This window comes from Hemicordylus capensis, chromosome 5 (genome assembly GCF_027244095.1).
Source record: "Hemicordylus capensis ecotype Gifberg chromosome 5, rHemCap1.1.pri, whole genome shotgun sequence".
NCBI classification, from domain to species: Eukaryota; Metazoa; Chordata; class Lepidosauria; order Squamata; family Cordylidae; genus Hemicordylus; species Hemicordylus capensis.
Window position 1 is genome coordinate 70,242,281 of NC_069661.1, and position 24,513 is coordinate 70,266,793.

General features: G+C 44.1%; 1 long non-coding RNA gene across 2 annotated transcripts; it reads right to left on the bottom strand.

Annotated features, from left to right (window-relative positions):
• Positions 1–1,960: 1,960 nt before the first annotated feature.
• LOC128328013 (uncharacterized) lies at positions 1,961–23,186 on the bottom strand. 2 transcript variants are annotated; one of them, XR_008308947.1, is made up of 3 exons: positions 23,149–23,186; positions 13,152–13,293; positions 1,961–3,612 (listed from the first exon to the last, which is right to left on the bottom strand). It is a non-coding gene; the product is annotated as an uncharacterized LOC128328013 (long non-coding RNA). The 2 variants fall into 2 exon arrangements; XR_008308946.1 differs by lacking the exon at positions 23,149–23,186 and adding an exon at positions 22,190–22,297.
• Between the last annotated feature and the right edge of the window lie 1,327 nt (positions 23,187–24,513).

Here is a 24,513-nt window from a genome sequence, read left to right on the forward strand (position 1 = left end):
AGGACCTGGGATGGCTAAATTTTATTATCAATGTTGTTGCAGTTATTATAGATATCGTCGCAGAATATAGGCTGTTCCCAGTAAAGCTGCTTTTTGTAATCGGCTGATGGTGATTTCTGTGGCCCCTATGGTGTTGAGGTGCTCTTCAAGGTCCTTTGGAACTGCACCCAGGGCGCCAATTACCACTGGGATTATTTTGGTCTTTTTCTGCCACAGACTTTCAATTTCAATTTGTAGATCTTTGTATTTGGTGATTTTTTTCTATTTCTTTTTCTTCTATTCTGCTATCCCCTGGTATTGCTATGTCGATTATTTTGACTTGTTTTTCTTTCTTCTCGACTACAGTTCTATCTGGTGTATTGTGTGGCAGATGCTTGTCTGTTTGTAGTTGGAAGTCCCATAATATTTTTGCATCTTCATTTTCTACCACTTTTCCAATTTTATGGTTCCACCAATTTTTGGCTACAGGTAGCTTGTATTTTTTGCAGGTGTCCCAGTGTATCATCCCTGCTACCTTGTCATGCCTTTGTTTGTAGTCAGTCTATGGGTTTCTAGCCCATGGGGTTCAGGGTTCTGTTGTTTCTGAGGTGGTCTGAGTGTAGATTCTATGGTAGCAAATGAGAGTGGATTCATGGTTTGTATTGAAAATCTCATTTGCTACCAGAGAATCTACACTCAGTACACCTCAGAAACAACAGAACCCTGAACCCCATGGGCTAGAAACCCATGGGGGTGGCTGGCACCCTCTGTTCACTATACCACCACTCACTCTGGGCCACCGCAGCACCCCCCGAGTGCAGTTATGGGGCTGATGAAACCTACATGATTTCCTATGGAAAAAATCAACAATTCACCAAAAACCAGCCCTTTGCCCAGTCCCTCTGCAATTTGGGTGGTAGCCTCTACCCATTAGGCACTTAACTTAAACTGAGTAGTACCTCACTGCCTTGCGGGTGGGAGTGGGGTGTAGTTGGCACATGGCAGTTGACAATTGGCACTGTCTAAAAGACAGTCAAAATGAATAGAAGAAATGAAGGTGTGTAATGAATCCTCATAGGCATTCACTGAGGGAAAGTTATTATACACCAAAGAATCCAAACACTTGAAAAATAGTGACCACACATTTTGCTCCATAACTCCACTCCTAGAAGGGCTAGAGCTTAGCTTTTTTTTAAATGAAAGCTGAGAATCAGGGGAAATTAATAGGACAGATCCGAAACCTGAATCAATTCGAATCGAATCAGCTGCGATTCGATTTGTACCCGAATCTAGCCAATGGACCACAGAGGTAATTCGTTTTGTCTCCGAATCACCCAAATCAGCTAGATTCGGGAACAAATCGATTTGTATCTGAATCGATTCGCACATCCCTAGTTTACACTAAAAATAATCTGATTTTCAGCTTTAAATTTGTAAAGTGAAATTGTAAATCAGCTTGCTCCCATTTTAAACTGCTTGATGATATCAGAGACAAATCAGCACTTTTCGGAACCTAAGAGCTCCTTTCAGAGTACTTCGGCTGAATTTAGTGCTGGCATACAAGGCTATATTTAACTTCCTTGCACTGCACCTCCATATTCCTACACACCTTAACCCAGTAGATAATATATCGCTTTGTGTTTACTTTTAGTAATATGCTGGTTGTGCCATGATGAACAGATGAGCAACCCAGACTGGGTTAGACTGGGACTAACAAATGCATTTCAGCAGAGACAAATACAAGGTTCTACATTTGGCGGGGGGATTAAATTCATGGGTATAGGATGATGAATACATGGCTTAGCAATATCACATGTGATGGATCTTGGGGTCTGCAGTCAATCAAAAGTTGAGCATAAGCTAGCAGTGTGATATAGCTGGGGATTGGGGGCAAAAGGATAATGCTATTTTAGGTCCTATACCATGGGTTTCCATAAGAAATAATATTTTCACTTTATTGCACACTAGTGTGGAACAGATTTTTAACACTCAGTAATCACATCAATAATTCAAAAATGACATCATGCTCAAGAAGCACGAGATCTTTCTCAGATTCGAAATAATGTACTGTTTCAAGTTTACTATATATGATAATTAGTCAATAAAATGAATAAGGTTTGAGATTGAAATCCTACAAATTTAAAACAGTTCTTTCACTTCCCCTTTGCAGACACATTAACAAAAAAAATTCTATGACAAATATTTCATTTCTTAAACTCTCCTATAAGTGTAATCTACACAAAATGACTTTGCCCAGTCAACGACAGAACACACCTCCTAGTCCCCTTTTCATTGTGCAGTACCTGAATACCAATCTGCAGTACCTGAACCAGCCCTTGAGCCATTTCTTCTCCCCTCAGAAACAACAATTATCCAATCATATTGGGAAGACATAAACATCCCTTTTTGGTTTACAAACAAAAAGTTTCTGGAACCAGCCATCTTTTGTCATCATGGCCCTGATCTTTTATCAGTTAATTCATGCCATTCTATTATATCATATTCACCCTTGACAGTACCTCATTATTTCTGGTAATTAGTTGCAACACCTGCCAAAAACGGTCACATCTTTGAGAGAAAATGTTTTTTCTTTCATGAAATGATTCTTCATAGAGATGGCTGAAACTTAGTTTAGGATTTTCTGACAAGCAGGTAGATGATGGGTAACCAAAATCTGTTAACTATGAAGGTAGATTAACTTCATGATATGGAAAAGAATGAGCTAGCTTCAAAGTTTTTTTTTAAGGTTCTGGATCTTTGTTCACTAAAACAACCATAGAACATCCTTATCCAAAAGGTAGAATTATTTGTATAAATACATCTTACTAAACTGTGAATCTCAGGGGTATACAATTTCCATAGATCCTTAATCTCCTGAAACATGCATAGCAGCCATCTTTCTGAAGCAAAGAACAGTTGCAAAATAGACTTTAGGTCCAAGTTCTAACATACCTTGAAATTGATCATTCAGTGCTATCCGTTTAAGATAACTTGATTTCTATGTCATGGATCTCATCACCATCATTTAGTATGGTAATAACTTGATCTGGTAGCTGCATATGAAAGCCTCAAAACCAGCGGTGACAGGTATAAGAAAATGGGGGCAATATTTCAGGCAGGAATAGCACAAAACCTGTATTCAAATCAGATCAGATATATTTTCCTCACCCAAACATTACAGTTCAGTTCACCTTAATGGAGTCATCTCAGTATACGGGCTCCAGTATAAGCGCACATGTGATTCTATACAAGTAGAGGTTGACTCATTCTTTTCAATGTTGAGGAATGGTTCACATAGACAAATACAATCTCTTGGTAAATACAGAACTTGGAAATGCTTCTAATGACTTTCCCCAGCTATGCACTTGACATATAACTTATACAGGGAAAGGGGAAATAGAATTAACTCTGCTATCTATGAAACAGAAGTTAAAATGATTGTATATAGAGATGTAATAATACTGTGCTGAACAATACATTTTCCCTTAAATTTTGGGAAGGAAAAACAAATATGAAGTCCTTTGTTGAGGAAGTGGCTGCTGCCAGGAACTGCAGGATAAATGTCAAGAACACTTGTTGGTGATTGCAGGAGCAAGACTGAAGAAAATTAATAGAGAAATGTAGCCATATCACCTGCAGTTAGAGACAATAAACAAACAAGGTATGGAAACAGTGAGAGAGAAACACAATAGAAGTTGTTCAGAGACAAGTTGTGACTTGAAGCAAGATGAGATGTGACAGTTCAATGTAAAGTAAATAAAAGAAACTGAAAGAAGACAGTATGGTCTCGAGAAATATGATTTGTAAATGGGATCAAAACTTTAGCTCAGTCCCTGCATGCCTTCTGGTAGAGACACAAAGAGAGAGAAAGGGTAGAGAGACTTGTCACCTTTTTCGCTCAGAGTGCCAATACAACTGGCAACAGTGGTGCAACCATTTCCCTATTAACATAAGAGCAATATATATAGTGAGATGATATCTCAGGGGATAAGAGCTGGTCTTGTGGTAGCAAGCATGAGCTGTTCCCTTTACTAAGTAGGGTCTGCCTTGGTTGCATTTGGATGGGAGACTGCATGTGATTACTGTGAGATATACCCCTTAGGGAATGGGGCTGCTCTGGGAAGAACACCTGCATGCCTGCATGCATGCAGAAGGTTCCAAGTTCCCTCCCTGGCATCTCCTGACAGGGTTGGGAGAGATTCCTGCCTGTAACCTTGGAGAAGCCACGGCTAGTCTGTGTAGACAATACTGAGCTAAATGGAAAAGGAGTCTGACTTGGTATAAAGCAGCTTCCTATATTCCTATACTGAGTGAGTCATATTACATAGGAATTTTTTAAATGGCTGTTGCTTTTTGGTGGTTTTATAGTTTTTATCGTTGTAACTGATATTAATACTTAGTGTGATTTTCATGGTGTTTTATTATATTTTAATTTTTGTACGCTGCCTTGGGATGAGTTTTTTTAAAGCCAGTATAGAAATTGAATGATGTATAGATAGATAGATAGATAGATAGATAGATAGATAGATAGATAGATAAGAAGCAACCTTATACTGAATCAGCTCAGTATCATTTACACTGACTGGCAGCAGCTCTCTAAGATTTCTGACAGGAGTCACTCCCAGCCCTACCTGAAGATGGCAGGGAGTGCACTTTGGACCTTTGCCTGCAAACAGATGCTCTACCCCAGAGTGATTGCCCCATCCCCAGAGTGGAAAATCTTGCAGCAGACAGTGCTCACATGTAGTCACCCATCCAAATATAACCAGGACAGACCCTGCTTAGCAAAAGGGACAATTCATGTTCACTACCACAAGACCAGCTCATTCCACTTGTTATAAAGATGCACAGAACCACTTGGTTGAACTTTGAAACGTTTTGGTGATAAAATTCTAGAACATTAGCACCAAACTGAGGAAATGGTGCATAACGAGAACTCCAGTATGGTAAAGTATGGAGATTTCAAACTCTTTACTATTTGGTTTGAAAGACAGCCCCATTATCATGTTACCTTAAGCATTACAATATATTGATTATTGAGAGAACACCCTCACAGATAGGCCCAGTGTATGCAGGAGCAAATCCCCAGTGAATGCATTTACTTCGTGAACTGTAACCTGTAAGGAGCAAAGAAAAATCCATATTTGGAAGCTTGCTAATGATGGAAAGAATCAGCAAATCCTTCCATTTGCAGCACTGCCCATAGTCCTTTCTACACCTTATTTGCTGATGGCAGTACTTATTTCTGGTGCATATATTGGCTTGGCACTCTTTTTTTAGAATGATGGATTTATTCCCACTCCTACTCCCCCACCTGATTACCAAAAGGCACTTCATTCAAAATGCTGGACTGAGCTGTTTGCATGTGGCTGAAAGATAAACACAGTTTAAACCGCATATGAGTAGAAGTCACTTGAAGCTGAAATGTTGAATCCGATTATACTATTACACTGCTGGAAGATAAACATACTTTGAACTCTGCCTGAATTAAAAAAAAAATAAAAATACTGTAGCAAATAGAAGCACCTCACTGATCAGAGAGTAGCATATGATTTCTCTGGAATATCTAATATGGATCATCTGTCCATATTATTGAAGTGAAAGGGAATAAGCAATGAGGATGCTTAGCAAGGCATTCCCATTGCTGAGCTCAAATGTTTCAGCAACAGGGATGCTTTGTTTTTAGGGAAGTGCAGAATGTTCCGAGCTTGGAACATTCCAACTGGAAATGGGCTGTTTTGAGTGTTCCAAGCTTGGAACAGAATACCCTTCAAATGAAAGGCCTTTTCTGAACTCAGAATAGAATAACCGCATTCCGAGTTGAAATATTTTGAGTGTTCCGTGGACTCCAAAATGGCATTCTTCTGGCCTCTGTGAACACATGGAAGCCATTTCTGTGGTCAGCACCACCATGTAAATGGTTGATGCGCATGTGCTGAGGCCAGAAGTGTGCCATTTTGGAGTACAAAATGGAGTCCATTTTTAAATGTTCTCCCCTTTCCCTATTCCTGTATCTAGCTAGCCATGAGACAGGATAGGCTTTAACTGATCACTGATGAATTTCCTAAATAAACTACTTTATTCTGAACTTTAACTCCATGTCTGGGGGAAAAAAAGAACATTAGTTAGCAGTGCTCCCTTACCTGTGCACTTCTGCTGTAGCTGGGACAAATGAAGAAATGTCTCCCCCTGAGCTCTCCAACAGGGCCATGAGCCCAGTGAACTCAGACAACCCAGATAAAGCAGGCCCCGCCCACCCCCAAAAGGTACAGTAAGTAAGTAGAAAGCCTGCTTGATTGGAAAGGAGTTCCAGAGAAATGTCAGGGAATTTTTTTTGCCATGGAGACTGCAGCACCGGGAGAGGTAGCAATCCAACTACTGGATGGATTTAATTTCAAAACGTAGTCATTCAGGATGTAGTCCTTGAGTCATGACCTTTCTTGAATCCAGTCCTTTTTCATGACTCTTTGAAGTCCCTGCAAGATATCAAGGTACACTCCATACATGATTTTGGTTTTTCCATGCACATTGGAATTTAGTCCAAATTAGGCCTGTGCTAAAAAGTTCCACTTTTTACACAGCTTTTGGGATACTTTGAAGTACCCTAAGATTTCTTCTGAGATGTATGGAGAGACCATAATGATAGAACGACTGTTCCTAATGCCCTGAAGGTTTCTTTGGTGGTTTTTTCTTCTTTGCATTTTAAAATAATTTTGCTGGGTGACCTTGTGGAACACCCAGGAAGGCCACTGACTCTACTAATGTTAATACTGGATTTGATTTGATTTTTAAGAAAAAGAAATTAAAAAAAGGATTCACCTGCACACCTCCCTGCTTCTCCACCCACCTGGCTGGCTTGGCTTGCTCTCCCTGCATCCTCTGCAGCTGCAGATGGCCAGGAGTACAGACAGGAAGGGAAGGGATAGAGAGAGGCTGCCCTCCTTGGTCAGGGCCTGGACCAATTCCAGCCTTCCTCTGGGTCTGCCCTCTTTGCAGCAGGCACCAGCTAGGCCATGGAGGTGGAGCCCTCCCTCTGAGTCAGGCCTCTACGAGTGCCTGGGCCCCAGTGGAGAAGCAGTGAGGTGTTGGCCAAGCAAGCACCACAAAGCACGTGGCTTGGGTCCCTCCTGAGAGATGGGTGATCTTGCAGAACACCTAGCCTTGTGGAAGTAAAAACAATTATTTTTTAAAAGTGAAATAAAAAATGACCCAGTAACACCAATGCCAAGTCATAAGACGTAGGATAAGAGTGCCATTTGTAGCACAGGCTTTATGGAGGGGTGAGTGAGTTACTATGTTGGTGTTGCAAGTTGGCAGTAGCATTGGAAGTTGGTGGTCTTGTGGAAGAGGCCCTTAAAACAAGTTTTTTGAAAAATAAATAAATAAATTTTATAATCATTAAAATGAAAGTTTTTAGAAGTGCAAATGTACACCACACATGTGTGTGTTAGGGGAGGAAAGGAGGTGCAGCAGCCTGCCTGCTCTAGAAAGCCATTGGCCAGAGGGGACATGAGAAAGACCTGGGAGGAAGTGGTATGAACCACTGGAAAAATGGGGGGTGGTCCAAAAGGAACAGAGGGACAGTTCATCAAAGCAGGCCTGTATGAATGCCCCCCCATTGTTATTATTTTGGTTTCAGGCTGCAGCTTCTATGTGACTAATGATGATTAAGCCTGCTTTTGGGAAAGACCTAGTGGAGTCTCTGACCAAAAGAGTCAGATTTAGGGATGTGCAAACTGGCTCGAGATTAAGCTGGTTCACCATTGAACTGGGCTGGCTGAAGGTTGAACTCAACCTCAAGCAGAACACCCACCCCTGGGCCAGCTCAGAGCCAGTACAGAGTTCAAACAGTTTAAATATAGCCAGCTCAGAGTGAGTACAGGGTTCAAACAGTATATATAGAGAGGTGAGTGTGTGTGTGTGTGTGTGTGTGTGTGTGTGTGTGTACACACACACCTCTCCAGGGGGTGCTGCCGCAACTATGGGAGAGGATGTGCCTCTGAAGCTTCCCCTTCCCCTTGGCTACCCCCAGTTCAGCCCATTTTCAGGCCTTTCCAGCCCCCTTCCTGGCTGCCATTTTGAAGGCTGCTGTGCATGGGCTATTTGTGTGCCCCCTGGGGGGGCAAGCTGGCAAGCTGGTTTTGTGCACACCCATAGTCAGGTTACAGCATTTCAAACCAAACTAAAGGGCAAGGTATGTTGTCTGTGTAAGAAGCCAAACCATTTGCAATTAATTGTTCTCAGAATGAAGGCCCTGAGCAAAGTAGCCCTATGAAAGAAATTCCAAGGGGGATGACTCATCACCCAGAATCCCTACAAACCAGAAAAACAGGGCTAACAGAGATCCCAACGAAACAGTAGAAAAAGGGCTTTGAGCAATTTTTGAAACTTTTGAATCTGATGGAAGGAGATGTTGAAAGTAATTGCAAAAATGACTGTGCAAATTTAATTGTTGATAGTGGCATAACTACAAATCTGATTAAAGACAAGGAACTGTTTAATGAACTGGACTTGAATTATAAATCCTCAATAAGCCTGGTAGATGGCAGTGGCAGAGGGCAAAGCAAAATCAGATGCAAAATCAGATGCAAGCTGCCAAGGGGAAGGAGCATAACCTTAAGAATTGAGGGAGCTCTTTATGTCCCCACACTTGAAAGCAGTGTAATTTCAATCAGATATGCTACATGGAGAAGCTGAGTAGAGTTCAAAGGAGATTACTGTTACATCAGAGAAAAACAGGAGTAATTAATGAGAGGAACTTTAAAGGAAAGTGGCTTGTATGAGGTTGATTGCATTAATGAGAAAGCCAATGTTGCCAAGGGATGTTTGCATAAACAAAGTGAAAAACTGTATCACAGAAGACCTGGACATGGCAAACTTAAAGTAATTTCTCAATTTAAGAAGGGGAATTTGGTAAGAGGCTTGAAAATTCAGCCCTGCAAAGACAATGACTAGCCATTTGTCTGTTTGAAAAACGAGGGAACTAAATGCTTTCACCAGAAAACAGAGAGTCACATTGCTCCCTAGAGTTGATTCATAGTGATGTCCGTGGACCAATGCAAGATGAATGATCAGAAGGAAATAGATATTCCTTGACTTTCATTAATGACTACTCCAAATAAACTTTTACTTATACACTAAAAGAGAAAAGTCACATTCTGGAGAAATTTAAGGAGTTTGTTGCAATAGTGAGCAACAAGTTTGGCAGGAAACCACAGAGATTAAGAAGTGATAATGGGGGTGAATTTAAATCAAAGGAAATAGCCAATTACCCCTAAGGAACAAGGCATTGAACACACAGTGTCTTACACACCACAACAGAATGGTGTAGCAGAAAGAAAGAATTTTTCCCCAATAACAAGGTGCATGTTGTGGGATGCAGGATTGGCAAGCAAATTTTGGGGAGAAGCAGTCGTGACTGTTATTTACTACAGAACAGATTCCAAAACAAAGCAACAGATGCCACACCTTTTGAATTATGGCATGGGAACATACCCAGCTTAGGACATATCAGATTGTTTGGATCAAAAGCGTATACATATGTTCCCATGCCATAAGAAATAAACTGAACTGCAGATATGAAGAAGGGATACTCTCTGGATATACTAGGATCAAAAGGATACAGAACCCTTGATATGGCTAATGGAACAGTGAGAATACACAATGCAGTATACTTTGATGAAAGACAAAGGCCAATCCCAAGTGAAGTACCAGGAACTGGACCAGAGATCCATATGGAAAAGGAACCAAATGTAGAAGAAATTCCCATAAGCTTAGGGTTAACCAGTGAACCAGAACCAGAATGAAAAACAGAAGTTGATCCAGAAGTGAGATGTTCACAAAGATCCAACAAAGTGGTTCCACCCAGGAGACTCTCCTACATGACCAGAAAGGAAGAGACCCAGAACCCTGCACATGGGAAGACTATGATGAGACATTTGCACCTGTCATGAAGCATACTTCAGTAAGAACACTTCTTAGCATGGCAGCAGCAAGATGGGAACATTGCTTTTCTGCATGGAGAAATAGAGCATATATCTACATGGAGCAGCTGCCAGGATTTCAAGAACATGGAAAAGAGAGGCTTGTATGCAAACTCCAGAAAAGCAGCTATGGCTTGAAGCAAGCTGCTAAAGCATGGAGTGAAAGCTGCAAAAGCTGAACCAGATGTTACTCAAGGAAGGTTTTAAGCAAGGAAAAGCTGACCCCCGCCTATACTCAAATTCAAGAATGACAGATGGACTTACATTTGGACTTATGTTGATGACTTGATTCAGGAGCATAGGGAAGCTGTCGCTGGCCCCAGTTCAGCTTGCTGCTGGAGGCCCCCCATTTACACCCACTGCATCTGACATCAGATGCAGGGGATGTGGTGCGCTTGCAAATGGAGCTGCGCCCCCCATTTACCAGCATATTCCATCGAGCACCACGTTTGCAGCAAGTCCACGAGCAGCTCTCCCTGCTTTAAAAGGCAGGGAGCTGCATTCCCTGCCAGGCTGGGTTCCTTGAACCTATTTACATAATGGTGGCTCCGTCCCTGACTTGATTATTTGCTATGAGAGGAAACAAGGCAACCACAAGATTGTGGAGCACCTGAACAAAGAAGTGGAAATGAAAGTACCAGGAAGCATTTCCTATTATTTTGGCTTTTGGAAGTTATCTTCTCAACCAGAAACAGAAGATAAAAAGTCTCCTAGAATGCCTGAAACTGACAGAAGCCAATGAGGTCAGTATATGAAGAGACCATTCCAGGTCCGTTGAGTCATAGGTCAGTGCACAAGATGCACAAAATCATGCATGGGGTGGAGAAAGTGGAGAGAGAGAAATTCTTTTCCCTCTCACACAACACTAGAACTAGGGGTCATTCCATGAAATTGATTGCCTGGAGGTCTAGGACCAACAAACGGAAGTACTTTTTCACAATGCGTGATCCACTTGTGGAACTCTCTGCCACAGGATGTGGTGACAGCCAACAACCTGGAAGGCTTTAAGAGGGGTTTGGATGACTTCATGGAGGAGAGGTCTATCAATGGCTACCAGTCGGAGGGCTGTGAGCCACCTCCAGCCTCAAAGGCAGGTTGCCTCTGAGTACCAGTTGCAGGGGAGTAATGGCAGGAGAGAGGGCACACCCTCAACTCCTGTCTGTGGCTTCCAGCGGCATCTGGTGGGCCACTGTGTGAAACAGGATGCTGGACTAGATGGGCCTTGGGCCTGATCCAGCAAGACTGTTCTTATGTTCCTATGATGAGAAGGGGTGTTGGAGATGCAGCTCCTGATGGCATTGACTCTTAGTACCAGCAACCCTATTGGCCGCTAGGAGCATTAGGGGTAGAGTCAGACAGTAAGGGCATTCCCTCTCTGACCATGCTTTCTCTACTCTACTTCCCCTTTGTTGGACTGATAGTGTCAGGTTTCATTCTCTCACATGAGAGACAGACGTCTTTCTTCTCCTCTTTCCCTCTTACTGTATGTTGCTAGCCATGAGGCATGATAGGTCTTAGTCTATCTCTGATGGATTTCCTAAATAAACTACTTTATTTGGAACTCCATGTTTCCAGACAACATTAATTAGCAATGCTCCCTTACCTGTGCAGTTCTGCTATAGCTGGGACAGATAGAGAAATCTCCCCCACTGAGCTCTCTAACACTTCCATCCAAATTGCAGCCCAGACTATGGAAGCCCTTTGAATTCTTAAGCAGTATGTCATGGCTGGATATCTTAGATTCTCAGATCTCAGCTCGAAAAATACTCCAGTAATAGTTCACATTGATTCTGCTCAGTGCTAGTTTATTCAGTTTACTTTTTGTTGATCTAGGCTATTTTAATATTTAAGGGTGAAATTCTCTTTCTCTCCCTCTTGAAGAATCTCAAAAATTCCCATTGCTGCACCATTTCCATCTCTTAAATAATCTGCTAAAATATTTGCCATCACAAGCTGTGTTTAGTCACTTAATCTGTTTTATTTATTCAAGGCTGGTGGCTTTTTATCCCTTATTTGTTAAACTTCTTTATTGTCTATCTATTGTGCAAGGATGCCTCAAGCCCCTTTGGTAATCAAAGCAGCTTAAATCCCAACAGCTTAATCAGACAAGTTTTATAACAATGATAATAATACCTTGTATGTCCACTGACTGTGTGATCTCTGGATCTTTTAGCTTTTACAACATAAGGCTCAGTGAGTGAGATGCTCATTTTATAGATGAAAAAGGAGAGAGAGCACCAGAGATGTTAGGTCTCTTGCTGAATGTGTCAGATGATATCTATAGGCCTGCTTAGCAATATAGCCCAGATCTCCTGACCCTGGGTCCTGTCTGTTTTTCAGACATAGATTATTAAATACACAGATCATGAGGATATGCTTTTTTCACAGTAAAACTTGAGCTTCTGGAAAACTATCTCTTAGCCAAAAGAGCTCTGTCTTAGCCAAGGTCAACATACAAAGAAGCACCAGCACTCCCAATGTAGCACTAGTACAATGTGGACAACCACTTTAAGTGGCGCAGCAGGGAAATGCTTGACTAACAAGCAGAAGGTTGACGGTTCAAATCCCTGCTAGTATGTTTTCTATACCTATAGGAAACCTATACCTATACCGAGCTCTCTCTCTCTCTCTCCTTTTCCCTATACCTATAGGAAACACCTATATCAGGCAGCAGTGATATAGGGAGATGCTGAAAGGCATCATCTCATACTGTGTGGGAGGAGGCAATAGTAAACCCCTCCTGTATTCTACCAAAGACAACTACAGGGCTCTGTGGGCACCAGAAGCCAAAATCAACTCGACAGCACACTTTACTATGCAGGAAAGGCGCTGTTGTTGCATTACATATTAACACAGCATGCATGCCATTGGAGTGGGCATTTGTTGCTAATCTCCCTGCCCTTAGAAGCACTCTCTGCAACTCAGAATTAGGTTCCTGGGGGTCATATAGCTCTCAGAGACCTACTTCCAGGTTGTAGGAAGTGCTTCCGGGGTCAACAGAGATCAGCAAAATTCCTCCCTGCAGAGCTGCAATTTTCTGCAATGTAGCAGTGCCAGCACTTCATGAGAAGCACTGGCTCTTCCTTAGTCCACACATCAGCCAATGTCATTTCTGTTTAATGTCCAGTAATTCTTCTCTTTCTTTTAGTTCCTGTGAGCTGTTGGACATTTATGTCTGTGGAACATTACCTTGACCATTGAACCCTCATTTGCCTGCATCCATCAGCCTGTTTATTCTGGAGCTACCTCTCTGGTTCTAGGATTGCATCCATTCCCTGCAGGGTTGCCTGCACAGTGGACTGCTCTCTTCATTTCAAATGAGGGGACAAATCTGCACAAACAGAAGGAGTTAGTGATGGAATTAGGATTCCCTTTCTCTGTTAAAATGAATGGGAAAATTCAGTTCACACACTGAAGCTCTTATATCCAGAATACTCATCTTGAAGTGAATACGGATGCTCTGGCTTCCTTTTCTTTTCTCTCTCCTCCGCCCCCCCCCATTCTGACAGTGCTGTATTATTCCTATTGTCTGCCAACTACTAAGTACTTGACAATTAAGATTCAACTTCAGAGCAATCACCAATTATTGTGATCTTCCCTCTTCAGCTGTAGGTGTTCATGTCATTTTTGTAAAAAACCAAAGCTAAATGAAGCTGTCTTATTTTACAGGGCCCTTCCCAGATGGTGAATTTACTTCACTTCACCACAGGGAGGATAGGTGTGCAATCATACATCGGGGAGGAGGGATTTATGTCTAAGTCCATGTGAGACATCAAAGTGCCCTCATACATGATTTGGATTTCCCCCTGCTCATTGGAATTTAGCCCACATTATTTCCATGCTAAAAAGTTTCAATTTTTATGGAGCCTTTTTGGAATATTTCAATATATCCTGATATTTCTTCTAAGATGTATGGACGGGTCATACTGATAGAGCGCCTTTTCTTAAAGCCTCACTTTTTCTTTTAATTTTTTAAATGGATTTACTTGGTCAGCTTGTGAAAGATTGACTGCCTGAAGGAAGAGCAATTAAGGAGAAGCCTGAAGGAGCCACCCACCCACCAGTGGGGACCACTGGTGGGGTCCATCATGGTGAGCACATTGGCCCCAACAGCAGCTATGCATGGGTTCTTGGAACCCAATGTGTGCAAATACAGCTCTTGGCTGAAGACAAGCTAAAAGAGCAGTGTGATAGTGGCATAGTGAAGGAATAGGCAGCCCATGTTCAGGCCACCCAACACCCAACCCAGGGGTGGCACCCTGTGGCACCTTTTCTTTTTCAGTTGCATGGATAGGGAGCCCCTTTTCTTTCCACCGTGCAGCATCCCTGAGGGAGCAGCCCAGGGTAGTCTGCCTTGTCCCTGACACTCAGGAATGCTGCTCCTGCTGCTGTTGTCAACCCCACCACGGCAGGGAGAAAAGGGTGCTGGGGGTTGCGGCCAAGTGCCCAATTACACCTTTGCCAGCAGGTGGCACTCTTCCAGGGGCAATAGACAGATTTTTTTACTTCGGGCTTCACAGCAAGGAAAAAAAATGTGTCAGTGTGATTGGTCTGGCAAGTTATCGGTGATGCGGAAGTCTCCCCTGCAAAGGAAATTGAAATAAATTTTCATGAGCCCAATTGAAAACTTTCAAAGACACACACCACACATACACAGATGGGAAAGGGGAAGATCAGCGCCCCGCCTCCTCTAGAAAGCCATTGACCTGAAGGGGCCAGAGAAAGACTAGGGAGCATGCAGTATGAATGATGCATGGAAAAATTCACAAGGTCATGACCCGGCCATACAGAGGTTCATTGGGCATGTGTGGCAGACTCCAAAATAGACACCACAATGGAGGGCAGGCCCGGAACAGGCCAAAGACCACCTGAACCAGGCGATTTAGACATTAACAGAGGCTGAAGTGTGGAGGGGGAACCTCCGGAGAACTCCTCGCGGCCTCAGAGAAGCCCCCCAGAATGGCAGTGGTGAGTTATATTTCTAAAACAAAACAACAACATCATTTTAATTAGAACCTCCCAAACAGGCCAGGGGTGGGTGGGTTGGTTTGATATAAAACCTAATCAGTGTGCGGGGTTCAATCTGATATTGAGCCACCTAATGTAACCGAACCAGTTTGATGTCAAACAGGTTTGGAATTGAACCTGTTCACACATCCCTACAGACAGTCTCTAAAACTGTCTCTAGACAGTCTCTAAACAGCAGGGAGGGGGAATAACTACAGAAGATACCAATTTCTGGGAATGCATTGTTAGCCAGCTTGTTCTTATCCCCTCTGTGCCTGTACCCAGGCACATCTCTGAAGGGTGAAATACTGAGGGAGCAAGACATACTTCCCTGGACAGGATATTACATAGTCTGGGCACTACTGCTGAGAAGAACTTGTCCTTTGTCCCCACTAGCCTAACTTAAGCCATCGATGAAACACTCACAAGAGTGTTTGCAGCAGATGGTAGAGGATGGGCAGCACTATAAAGCTGGAGATGTTCCCTTCCTGTCGATATCCTGCTCCCAAACTGTAGAGGAATATTAGGTGCCCCCTACAGCATCTTAAACGGCATCAAGAAATGAACCAGAAGCCAGTTAAGTTGTTGTACCAATGGAGTCACAGGTTCCAAAACCTTGATGGGCTGATAGTTGTTCAACACCTCTGTTGTGTCTGGATAAAGCCTTGGCTTGTTAAGACAAATCAGTCATAATTTTTCTCTTAATTCACTGTTGGTACTTGCAACAGTGTAAATAGCATCTCACAGTCTCTTGTGGATTCATTACCAAGGAGGGATAACTTCATAGAGTGTGGACTCATAGTTTAATGCTGTGGGGTAAACCACTTCTTGAAATCAGAACATAGGCAGTGGTAAGGGGTTCAGGGTGCAAACTTCCCCACAGACCTCTGGGTATCTATTACTGATTCCTTAGTCAAAGAACAGTTCTCAAATTATTGGAGCCACAGGAGGATACTTACCTTTTTTTTCATACTCCCATAGCTACTATTCTTACAGACAACATGAATTCATCAAACCTGGTGGGGGGGGGACCTCAAGGTGGGGTTTGTGGATTTCAGCACCCACTTCACCTCCCCATAATTCAAACACTGACCATGATGGCTTAGTCTAAATCCAGGTTGCACAATTTCAGCCCTCCAGTTGCTGTTGGACCACAACTATTGGCCCCTGTGGCTGGGGATGATGGAAGCTGGAGGGCTGAAGTTTTCCAATCTTGTCCTAAGTAATATGGTTCAACATTTCAATTTGTTGTAACATACAGATTCTTATATAGGTATATGATTAACATGTGTCTTATGAAGCATTTGGGTCCAAGTACACTTCTATAAAGCCACGTAATGGTACAGCAGAAAATTACTTGACTAGCAAGCCAGAGGTTGCCAGTTCAAATCCCTGCTTGTATGTTTTCCAGACGATGGGAAACACCTATATTGGGCAGCAGCAATATAGGAAGATGCTGAGAGGCATCATCTCATACTGCGCAGGTGCATGGGAGAGGGCAATGGTAAACTCCTCCTGAATCTTACCAAAAGACAACCACAGGAGGGCTCTGTGGTCACCAGCAGTTGACACCAACTCGACAGCACACTACCTTTACACTTCAATAATCCCAGAAATACCTTTATGAGTCACAAATACATGGTTGACCTTTGCCATTTAGATAGAAACATGCCCTAATACATTTGGGAGGGTATATCTCCAAATAAGTCAGCCTCAAAATCTCTCTCCCTGCTATGTCATTAGATGCTGAATACACATACACACACACAGCAGGCATATCATCATGAACAAATGTATTTAAGGCAGCTTTGGATATTTGCTTAACATATCCATCCATACAACTATATGTCTGAGAGATGGTGTTTCCTGACTTCCAGTCGGGGAAAACTCCAGTTGGAAGAATTTGGCGGGGAAACACTCATGTGAACTTGACCTTGAATGGAGAGTCCACTACTAGGTGCAGGTTTTAGACTGTTGCTCAACATATTAATAACATAATAATGTTAACGATAATGGTGATGATCAGTGGTAATAATGATGATGATAATAATAATAATGATCAACTATATTTTATATAAACATAGACATTTCTGTATTTAAAGGGACATTAAACTGCACTATAGGTTCCTGAAAGTGCTGTTTCCATATTTGAGACAGATCACTTAGATGTGTGATAATCAGCTCTTTAAGGGAGTTACTGTTAATGCTACTTTAGTTACGAATGGCACTAAGGTTATCAGAAGATCTGTCTACATCATGCAAAAGAATGCAATATATCTGCCAAAGTAAAACTGCTATGACAATAAAAGCAGCAAAACTTGTATTTAATTAACTGGTCTGTCAGTGCTTCTAAGCATTGAGGACAGAATGGCTGCAATCCTATACCCAATTACTTGAGGATAAGCTTATTTGATTTCAAAGAAAGCCAGTGTTATCCACTCAGACATATATGCAGTCATCTATTCTGAAGTTCTGCATGCACAGTTCCATTAGGCAGCTTTCCTTATTTAGTTTTGCCATATATGGTATTACTTCTCCAAGCCCCAAACTAGCTTTGAAATTTGCTTGGGGAAACTCCTGTACATGCAGTATTAGCTTGCACATGGCATCATCTCACTGTGTGGCAACCTAATCATACAAGTGTCAGACTCCCAGGGGACAAGGTGAGCACCTAGCCCTTCTTGAACCCTAGAATGACTGGGTAAGCACCAAAAAAACAAACAACCACAACAACAGTCAGCCTTAGGAACAGCCAGGGGAGGAGGTTAGTTTGTCACATGAGTTCTCCTCCTGACTTGCTGCATTCAGCCAGTTCCCTCTCCTGGAGAACTCCTGACTCCCATACTCAGAAGCAGCCCTTCATCATCAGCTGCCTTGTCTTTAAATACCCCAGTGTAGAATTGATAGGGCTTAAAGCCTATTTCCAGCCCCACCCCTTTCCTAACCTTGCTTCCTGTTTCCTGCCACACCCAACCTAGCTGTCCCCCTGGAGCTGTTTCCTGCAGCTCTCCATGTCTTGTCTTCTCGGCCCCACTGGGATCCGACCAGCCTGGACCCTTCTCACCCCTACTGCCCCCTGAAGGGAACGAAAGCCCCACAGGAGGGATGCCACACCCTTCTCCAGACTCCACAGGGCCACCCAAGCAACCGGGTAACATGGCATCTTGACAAAGAGGAAGCAGAAAAGGCAAAACTGGCCCCCATATATTAATGCTACAACACAACCTCTCAGCTAACACCAGCAGGGAAGAGTCCGTCAGCATTCCTCCCCATCGTCTTAACAAATATTTCTGTCAGGTAGAGCCCTCTCACCAATTTTCCTATGTGTGCTGACAAGATGTCACAGTAAGACGATGCTGAGGATTTCTAGCCAGTTCTGCTCCTCTTGTTGCAATGTCTATTTGCTGAAGTGGTAGTGAAGTAGTGCAATTAACTGCTTATGCTTTTGCATATCAAGCTGGTGTATGTGATACTTGTTTTAAAATTCTTTTTTAAAAGCTATAAAAAGTAACCAATTTCTCCAAAGTATTTTGTCCTGTTTGAGGCTATTTCATCTGAATGCCACCATCAACCTGAAGCACAATGGATTTGCCCCAACCAGCCTCACGAAGCATGAGGCAGGGTGAGGTCCATGTATGTGAGCCTGGGAGAGATCAGAGTTTGTGCCCAACCAGGATACAACAACAACAACAAATACTTATATAATGCTTTAAATAAAGGTTTCCAAAGCAGTTTGCATAGAGATATAATAAGATACTCATTCAGCTCCTGAGCGGCAGCAATCCCTCCCACCCTGGAAAGCAATATGGGTTGCCAGAGGCGTAACTAGGGAAAACGGCACCCGGGGCAAACACTAAAATTGCGCCCCCCCCCGCCGCCACCCCAACATACTGTGCGTACATAACACATGTTTGCCCACCATAAGCAGATTCCTACATCAGATGCCAACATGCAGTATATACTTCTATGTTGTGGAGGAGGAGAGCTGGTCTTGTGGTAGCAAGCATGACTGGTCCCCTTAGCCAAGCAGGGTCCACCCTGGTTTGCATTTGAATGGGAGACTAGAAGTGTGAGCACTGGAAGATATTCCCCTCAGGAGATGGAGCCACTCGGGGAAGAGCATCTATGTCCCAAGTTCCCTCCATGGCAGCATCTCCAAGATAGGGCTGCAAGAGACTCCTGCCTGCAACCTTGGAGAAGCCGCTGCCAGACTGGGTAGACAATACTGAGCTAGATAGACCAATGGTCTGACTCAGTATATGGCAGCTTCCTATGTTCCTAAATACTACTGCAGCACACACACAAGACACCTGTCCCATCCTGACATTCAGCCAACTTCCATAAACAAGATCCTACACACACACACACACACACACACACACACACACACACACACACCACAACTGCCTACTCCTAGATTTACAAGGAATACAAGCCACACCTAATGGCACAGCAGGGAAGTAACTTGCCTAGGGAGCAAAAGGTTGCAGGTTCGAATGGAAACACCTATATCGGGCAGCAGTGATATAGGAAGATGCTGAAAGGCAACGTTTCATACTACGTAGAAGGAGGCAAGAGGCATAACTAGGGAAGACGGCACCTAGGGCAAGCACTCAAATTGCACCCCCCCTCCAACATCTTACACACATCTTTCAGAAAACTTGTATTTTACCATAATATTACCTCAAAAATACAAAATTTGCTTTATTCTCTCCCGTATTTTTATTTTATTAAACCCTTAGGGAGGAAAATGATATTTTGTTGCATAATTTCAACATGTTGGAAATGAGAGATTAAAAGTATTCAGGAAATAATGATAGGGTAAGGTAAAGTGTGCCATCGAGTCAATTCCGACTCCTGGCGCCCACAGAGTCCTGTGGTTGTCTTTGGTAGAATACAGAAGGGGTTTATACATTGCTGCCTCCTGTGCACTATGAGATGATGCCTTATAGCATCTTCCTATATCGCTGCTGCCCGATATAGTACCAGCAGGGATTCGAACTGGCAACCTTCTGCTTGTTAGTCAAGCATTTCCCTGCTGCGCCACTTAAGGTAGCCTATAAAACTTTACTTGTGAATGTAATGTTTATTTTTCCTCTGGTCGCGATTCTTTCTCCATTTATTTATTTCTTCAGTTCTTGCTGAATCAAGAAGAACTGAAGAAAGAAGTAAATGAAGAAAGAATCGTGTGACCAGGCTGAAGTAAAACCATGTCCTTTGCACCATACAATCTAATTAGTCACTAGTCAGTTTTTCAAAGAGTGTTATGACAAATCTTCCTCAGGTGGAAGGCAAAATGTTTGAAAACATCATTTTGCATTTCTACTTGGCGTGCATGTATGATTGTTTAATGTGTAGTGCTTACATTTAACATCACTTTGAGCCACTTCCCTTTCCTGTGATTAGCAAAAAAATGCAATAGAAGGAGAGAGTATTTGCTCAGGATTTTGCAGTGCTTTCAAAATCCCCAGAATGATTGCAATAATAGTTCCTTTTCCACAGTAAAGTTTCAAACATTGGAGCAAGATTCCTCCCCCTGTCATTCTTGTTAATATGCCCTCCTTGTTAATATGCCCTCACCTCACCTTCTGTGTGCTACCATACTTAATCCTTATTACCACTCATTTTAAAGTAAAAAGGAGGAAATGGGATTCACCCACAGAATATTGTGATTTAGGATTCAATGAAAGGCGTGCCTCCTTATCGTTTTAAAAACAAGTTTCTCTGCTTGCATGGTTTTGTTTCTTGGGCAACCAGAAGCCAGTAACCCAGGGGGATAGGGCAAGCTACATACATGCACAATAAAATCCACCGATAAAGGCAAGGAGCAGGACAGGATCTTACCCTTCCCTTTTCCTTTACTGATGTGCACAGTTTCTATGGCGACCGCCAGTCCTCCACCCGCTCCATGCGGGGAAAGAGCCCATCCCAGCGTTTTAAAAAAGCCCGGCTAAGGCTGCGGTCTGGTTGGGGTTTGGGGACGTGCGGGACCGCTGAGGGCAGACAAGGCGGCAGGGCAGGCTGGCAGCCACATCCACTTCTGATTGGCTCGTGTAGTTTGCAGCAACTTCTTGGTCTTGGAATCTTATGTCACTTAGCAGGAATCCTTAAAGCTGCAGTGTGCTTTGAAGGGGAACACGGGGCGGGAATGTGGGGCCTCTGGCAGGGGGAACGCTGCCCCCTGGAGCGTGCTCCCCCCTCCATGCAAAATATTCAGAGTCTTGCAAAAACCCATACAAAATATCCCTTGTGTTGCAAAAAAAGAAAATTGCATTTATTATGTTGATGCGATGATGCATTGATGTCTGGGGTGGCTTGTAGGTTGCGGGGGAAATGTCATCCTTCCTCCCTGGGGAGGTGATTCTTTTAAGAAGCCCCCCCTCCTCCTCCCCTGTTGAAAATGCCAACTCACAGTGCGCTGGGCATGAGGGCACGGGGCGGCCAACACTATATTTCCCAGCAGTCCCCCACGCGTGGAGGGGCATCGCCCGTCGAGGCGGCTGCCTTCTCCCGGGCTCAGCGCCTCCTGCCCCAACCTGATAAGCAGGGGAGATAGCAGGGATCTCCACCCTGTTTTCTACGCCTGCTGAGCTGCTCTGAAGCGGGATGGTGTTCAACTTCAGAGGATTCTTCTGTGGGCTGCAGCCAGAAATGGCTTGCAGAAACAATACCCCCGGGGCTGGAACGTGCTCGCAGCCGCCTTGCGCTCTCTTCTGGGGGACAGCGCCTGCCCTGCACATTCTCTCTGGAGGCGGCGCCCTCCTCCGAGCCGCAGCAGCTGCAGTTTAGAAAGGAACCTGGTGAACGGGAGAAGCAAGCCTTTGCTGGGCAGCCCTGCTCCTCCTCCGCCCACTGGGCCGGCTACTCCTGCCGCCGCTGCTCCTCGCAGCGGGGGCCAGCAGCCTCCGCGGTCTCGGACACTGCAGCTGCATGCCATTTTAGTAGCCCGGCCCCAGGAGCAGCGGGGCGTCGAAGTGCTGCAAGCGCCGCTGAGCCTGCTTGGCACCAGCCGTGGAGCAATCTCCCTCCCTCCCTCCTCTTTTCCTCCTCCTGCTGCTTTTAGTACTACTCATCCCCCGTCTCTCTGTAGGCTCAGCGCCCCTTCCTCGTCCAAGTGTCCTGCACCTTTAACTGAAATTGGGCCGCGGCAGCGCAGCCGGCTTGTCTCAGCCCCCTCCTCCACAAGGAGCACACAGTAAAATATCATCACACACACACACCTCCTTGGCTTGTCCACCACTACGCTTGCTTTGCGTTGCTGATGAATCCTTCGTCGAATCCTTCCTCCGCTTATGTGCTGCTGCACAAAACGCTCTGGTCTGACTCCCACACCCTGCCTCGTGGTTGCCGCGTGCAAAGAGAAGTCCACGTGCAGGCGGCAGACACGCATGCGCAGCGTGTCCTCCTCGCCAGGGGCGGGGAGTGAGTGTCAGCGGAGTGATATTATATGATGAATGGTCCGTTGACGAGCCGATTCACCCAAGCAGCAAGAGGGAGGCAGACACTGCAAATTTAGGTGCCCGCGCCGCGCCGTGGTGGCGCCCAGGCCAGGAGCAATGGGGGGGGGGGGGTTGCCGGGACCCGGGGAGGGAGGGAGGGGGACTGCTTAATGCATCCCACACTGCCTGCTGCACACACACACACAAATTTCGAACAAAAAAATTTTTTTCCCCGTAAAGGCAGGGGCTTGGCGGGGGCACTTTTTGGCGCCCCCCCACGTGGTACAACAAAGTGGCGCCCAGGGCACGTGCCCCCCCTGCCCCCCCTATCGTTACGCCCCTGTGGGTTGCAATATAGGTCATCTTTTAGAAACTGGGTAGGAGTTGTTTGGCCATTCTTCAAACTGGCTTGTGTTGAAGGGACTCCCCCCCCCTTCTCATTCTCATACTCGTATCTGTATTTTGGTAGGCTTTCCTGGTCAAAACTGGCAGTTGTGGGCTTGAGTAAGCCTAGGACATAGTACCCTAAGTTCTGATTGCAAGGGACATATTTTTGGGAGAGGAGAGACCATGAGCCCATTCTCACAACACAAGCTACCTGGGTAGAGAGAGTGAACTCAGATAACTCGTGTTATCTGGGGCACTGGGAGACCTCCCAACCTAGCTGCTCCAGAACTGGGCAGCTCACATTGGCAAACCAGGTAAAATGTGAAGTAGGAGGAAAACAGAGCCAATCCTACCTCTCTTTGTGGTTGCCTGGATCGCTGTGGTAGTTAAAATGGCTGCTGCAAATGGCAGCCATAGAGTGCCAGGGAAAGCAAGGCCAGGGAGAGGAGTGCTGCTACAACGCACTTGCATGGTGCATTATGGGAAATGGGAGGACTTCCTTCTCCTGATCCCACTTTGGAGTCTGCTGCCATGTCTGTCATGTGAGCGCGCAAGCAGTAGAGTCCAGAGGAGGCTCTGATAACCTGCAGGAAGGTCTTGTGGTAGCAAGCCTGACTTGTCCCCTTTGCTTAGCAGGGTCCACCCTGGTTGAATATGAAAGGTAGACTAGAAGAGTGAGCAATGTAAGATATTCCCCTCAAGGGATAGAGCCACTCTGGGAAGAGCATCTAAGTTCCTGGCTTCTATAAGATAGGACAAGATTTTTAAAAAAAAAAAATAGGACAAGATAGGGCTGAGAGAGATTCCTGCCTGCAACTTTGGAGAAGCCGCTGCCAATCTGTGAAGACAATACTGAACTAGATAGACTAATGGTCTGACTCAGTATATGGCAGCTTCCTATGTTCCTTTCCCCTAGCCCACACCTCTTTGGTTGTGTGAACACCCACCTCTTTTCCTAAGTTGAATCCTTAGTCTGAAATGCAAAACTGCTGCACCAGTGTTTCATTAGTCAGGATGTTAGTCAATGCCTTTATTGATTACATGACACAGTAATTATGGTGGGAACCTTAACTTACAATTTCATACTTTTTAGTGCATTAGTTAATTTGGAAACGTCTTCACTCTCCTTTTAAACTATAATTATTTTGGTCCGAGATTTGTTTTGTTTTGCTTCCCTTTAATGTTGTGCAAAGGAGCTTAATTCCTTCATTTCCTTCAAGAAAGTGCCTACACAGAGTCTCTGGCTTTTTGGCAACCTTAACATTTTCTGCAAATGCACATTCAAAGCCATTTCCCTGCATTTCAGCAACATTTGTTAGCAACTCCAGTCACCATGACGAAGTCATAAATGTCAATTGAGAATTCCACAACAGCTTGTTGCTATGGGTAACTTCAACAAGAATGTCATGCCAAATGACAAGACATAAAATAAATCTGAATGTGACATTTCTGCCTTTAAGAGCCTGGCTTCGGTGTATGCTGCAGAAACTTTGATCTTCACAGCCTCACCTGTTTTGAACAGAGCACCATAAAAACTCCAAGGCTGCAGTGTAGTACATGCCACACTATTTCTTCCTGGCATTAATAAAGTACACCTTAAAGTGGCTGAATTGTCATGTTTGCCCACTTTATTGGATTTTCTGATAGAAGAGGGAGACAGGGGAAAAATGCTGCCAATCACTGACAATAAAGCATACTATGAGGTTAACAAATATGAG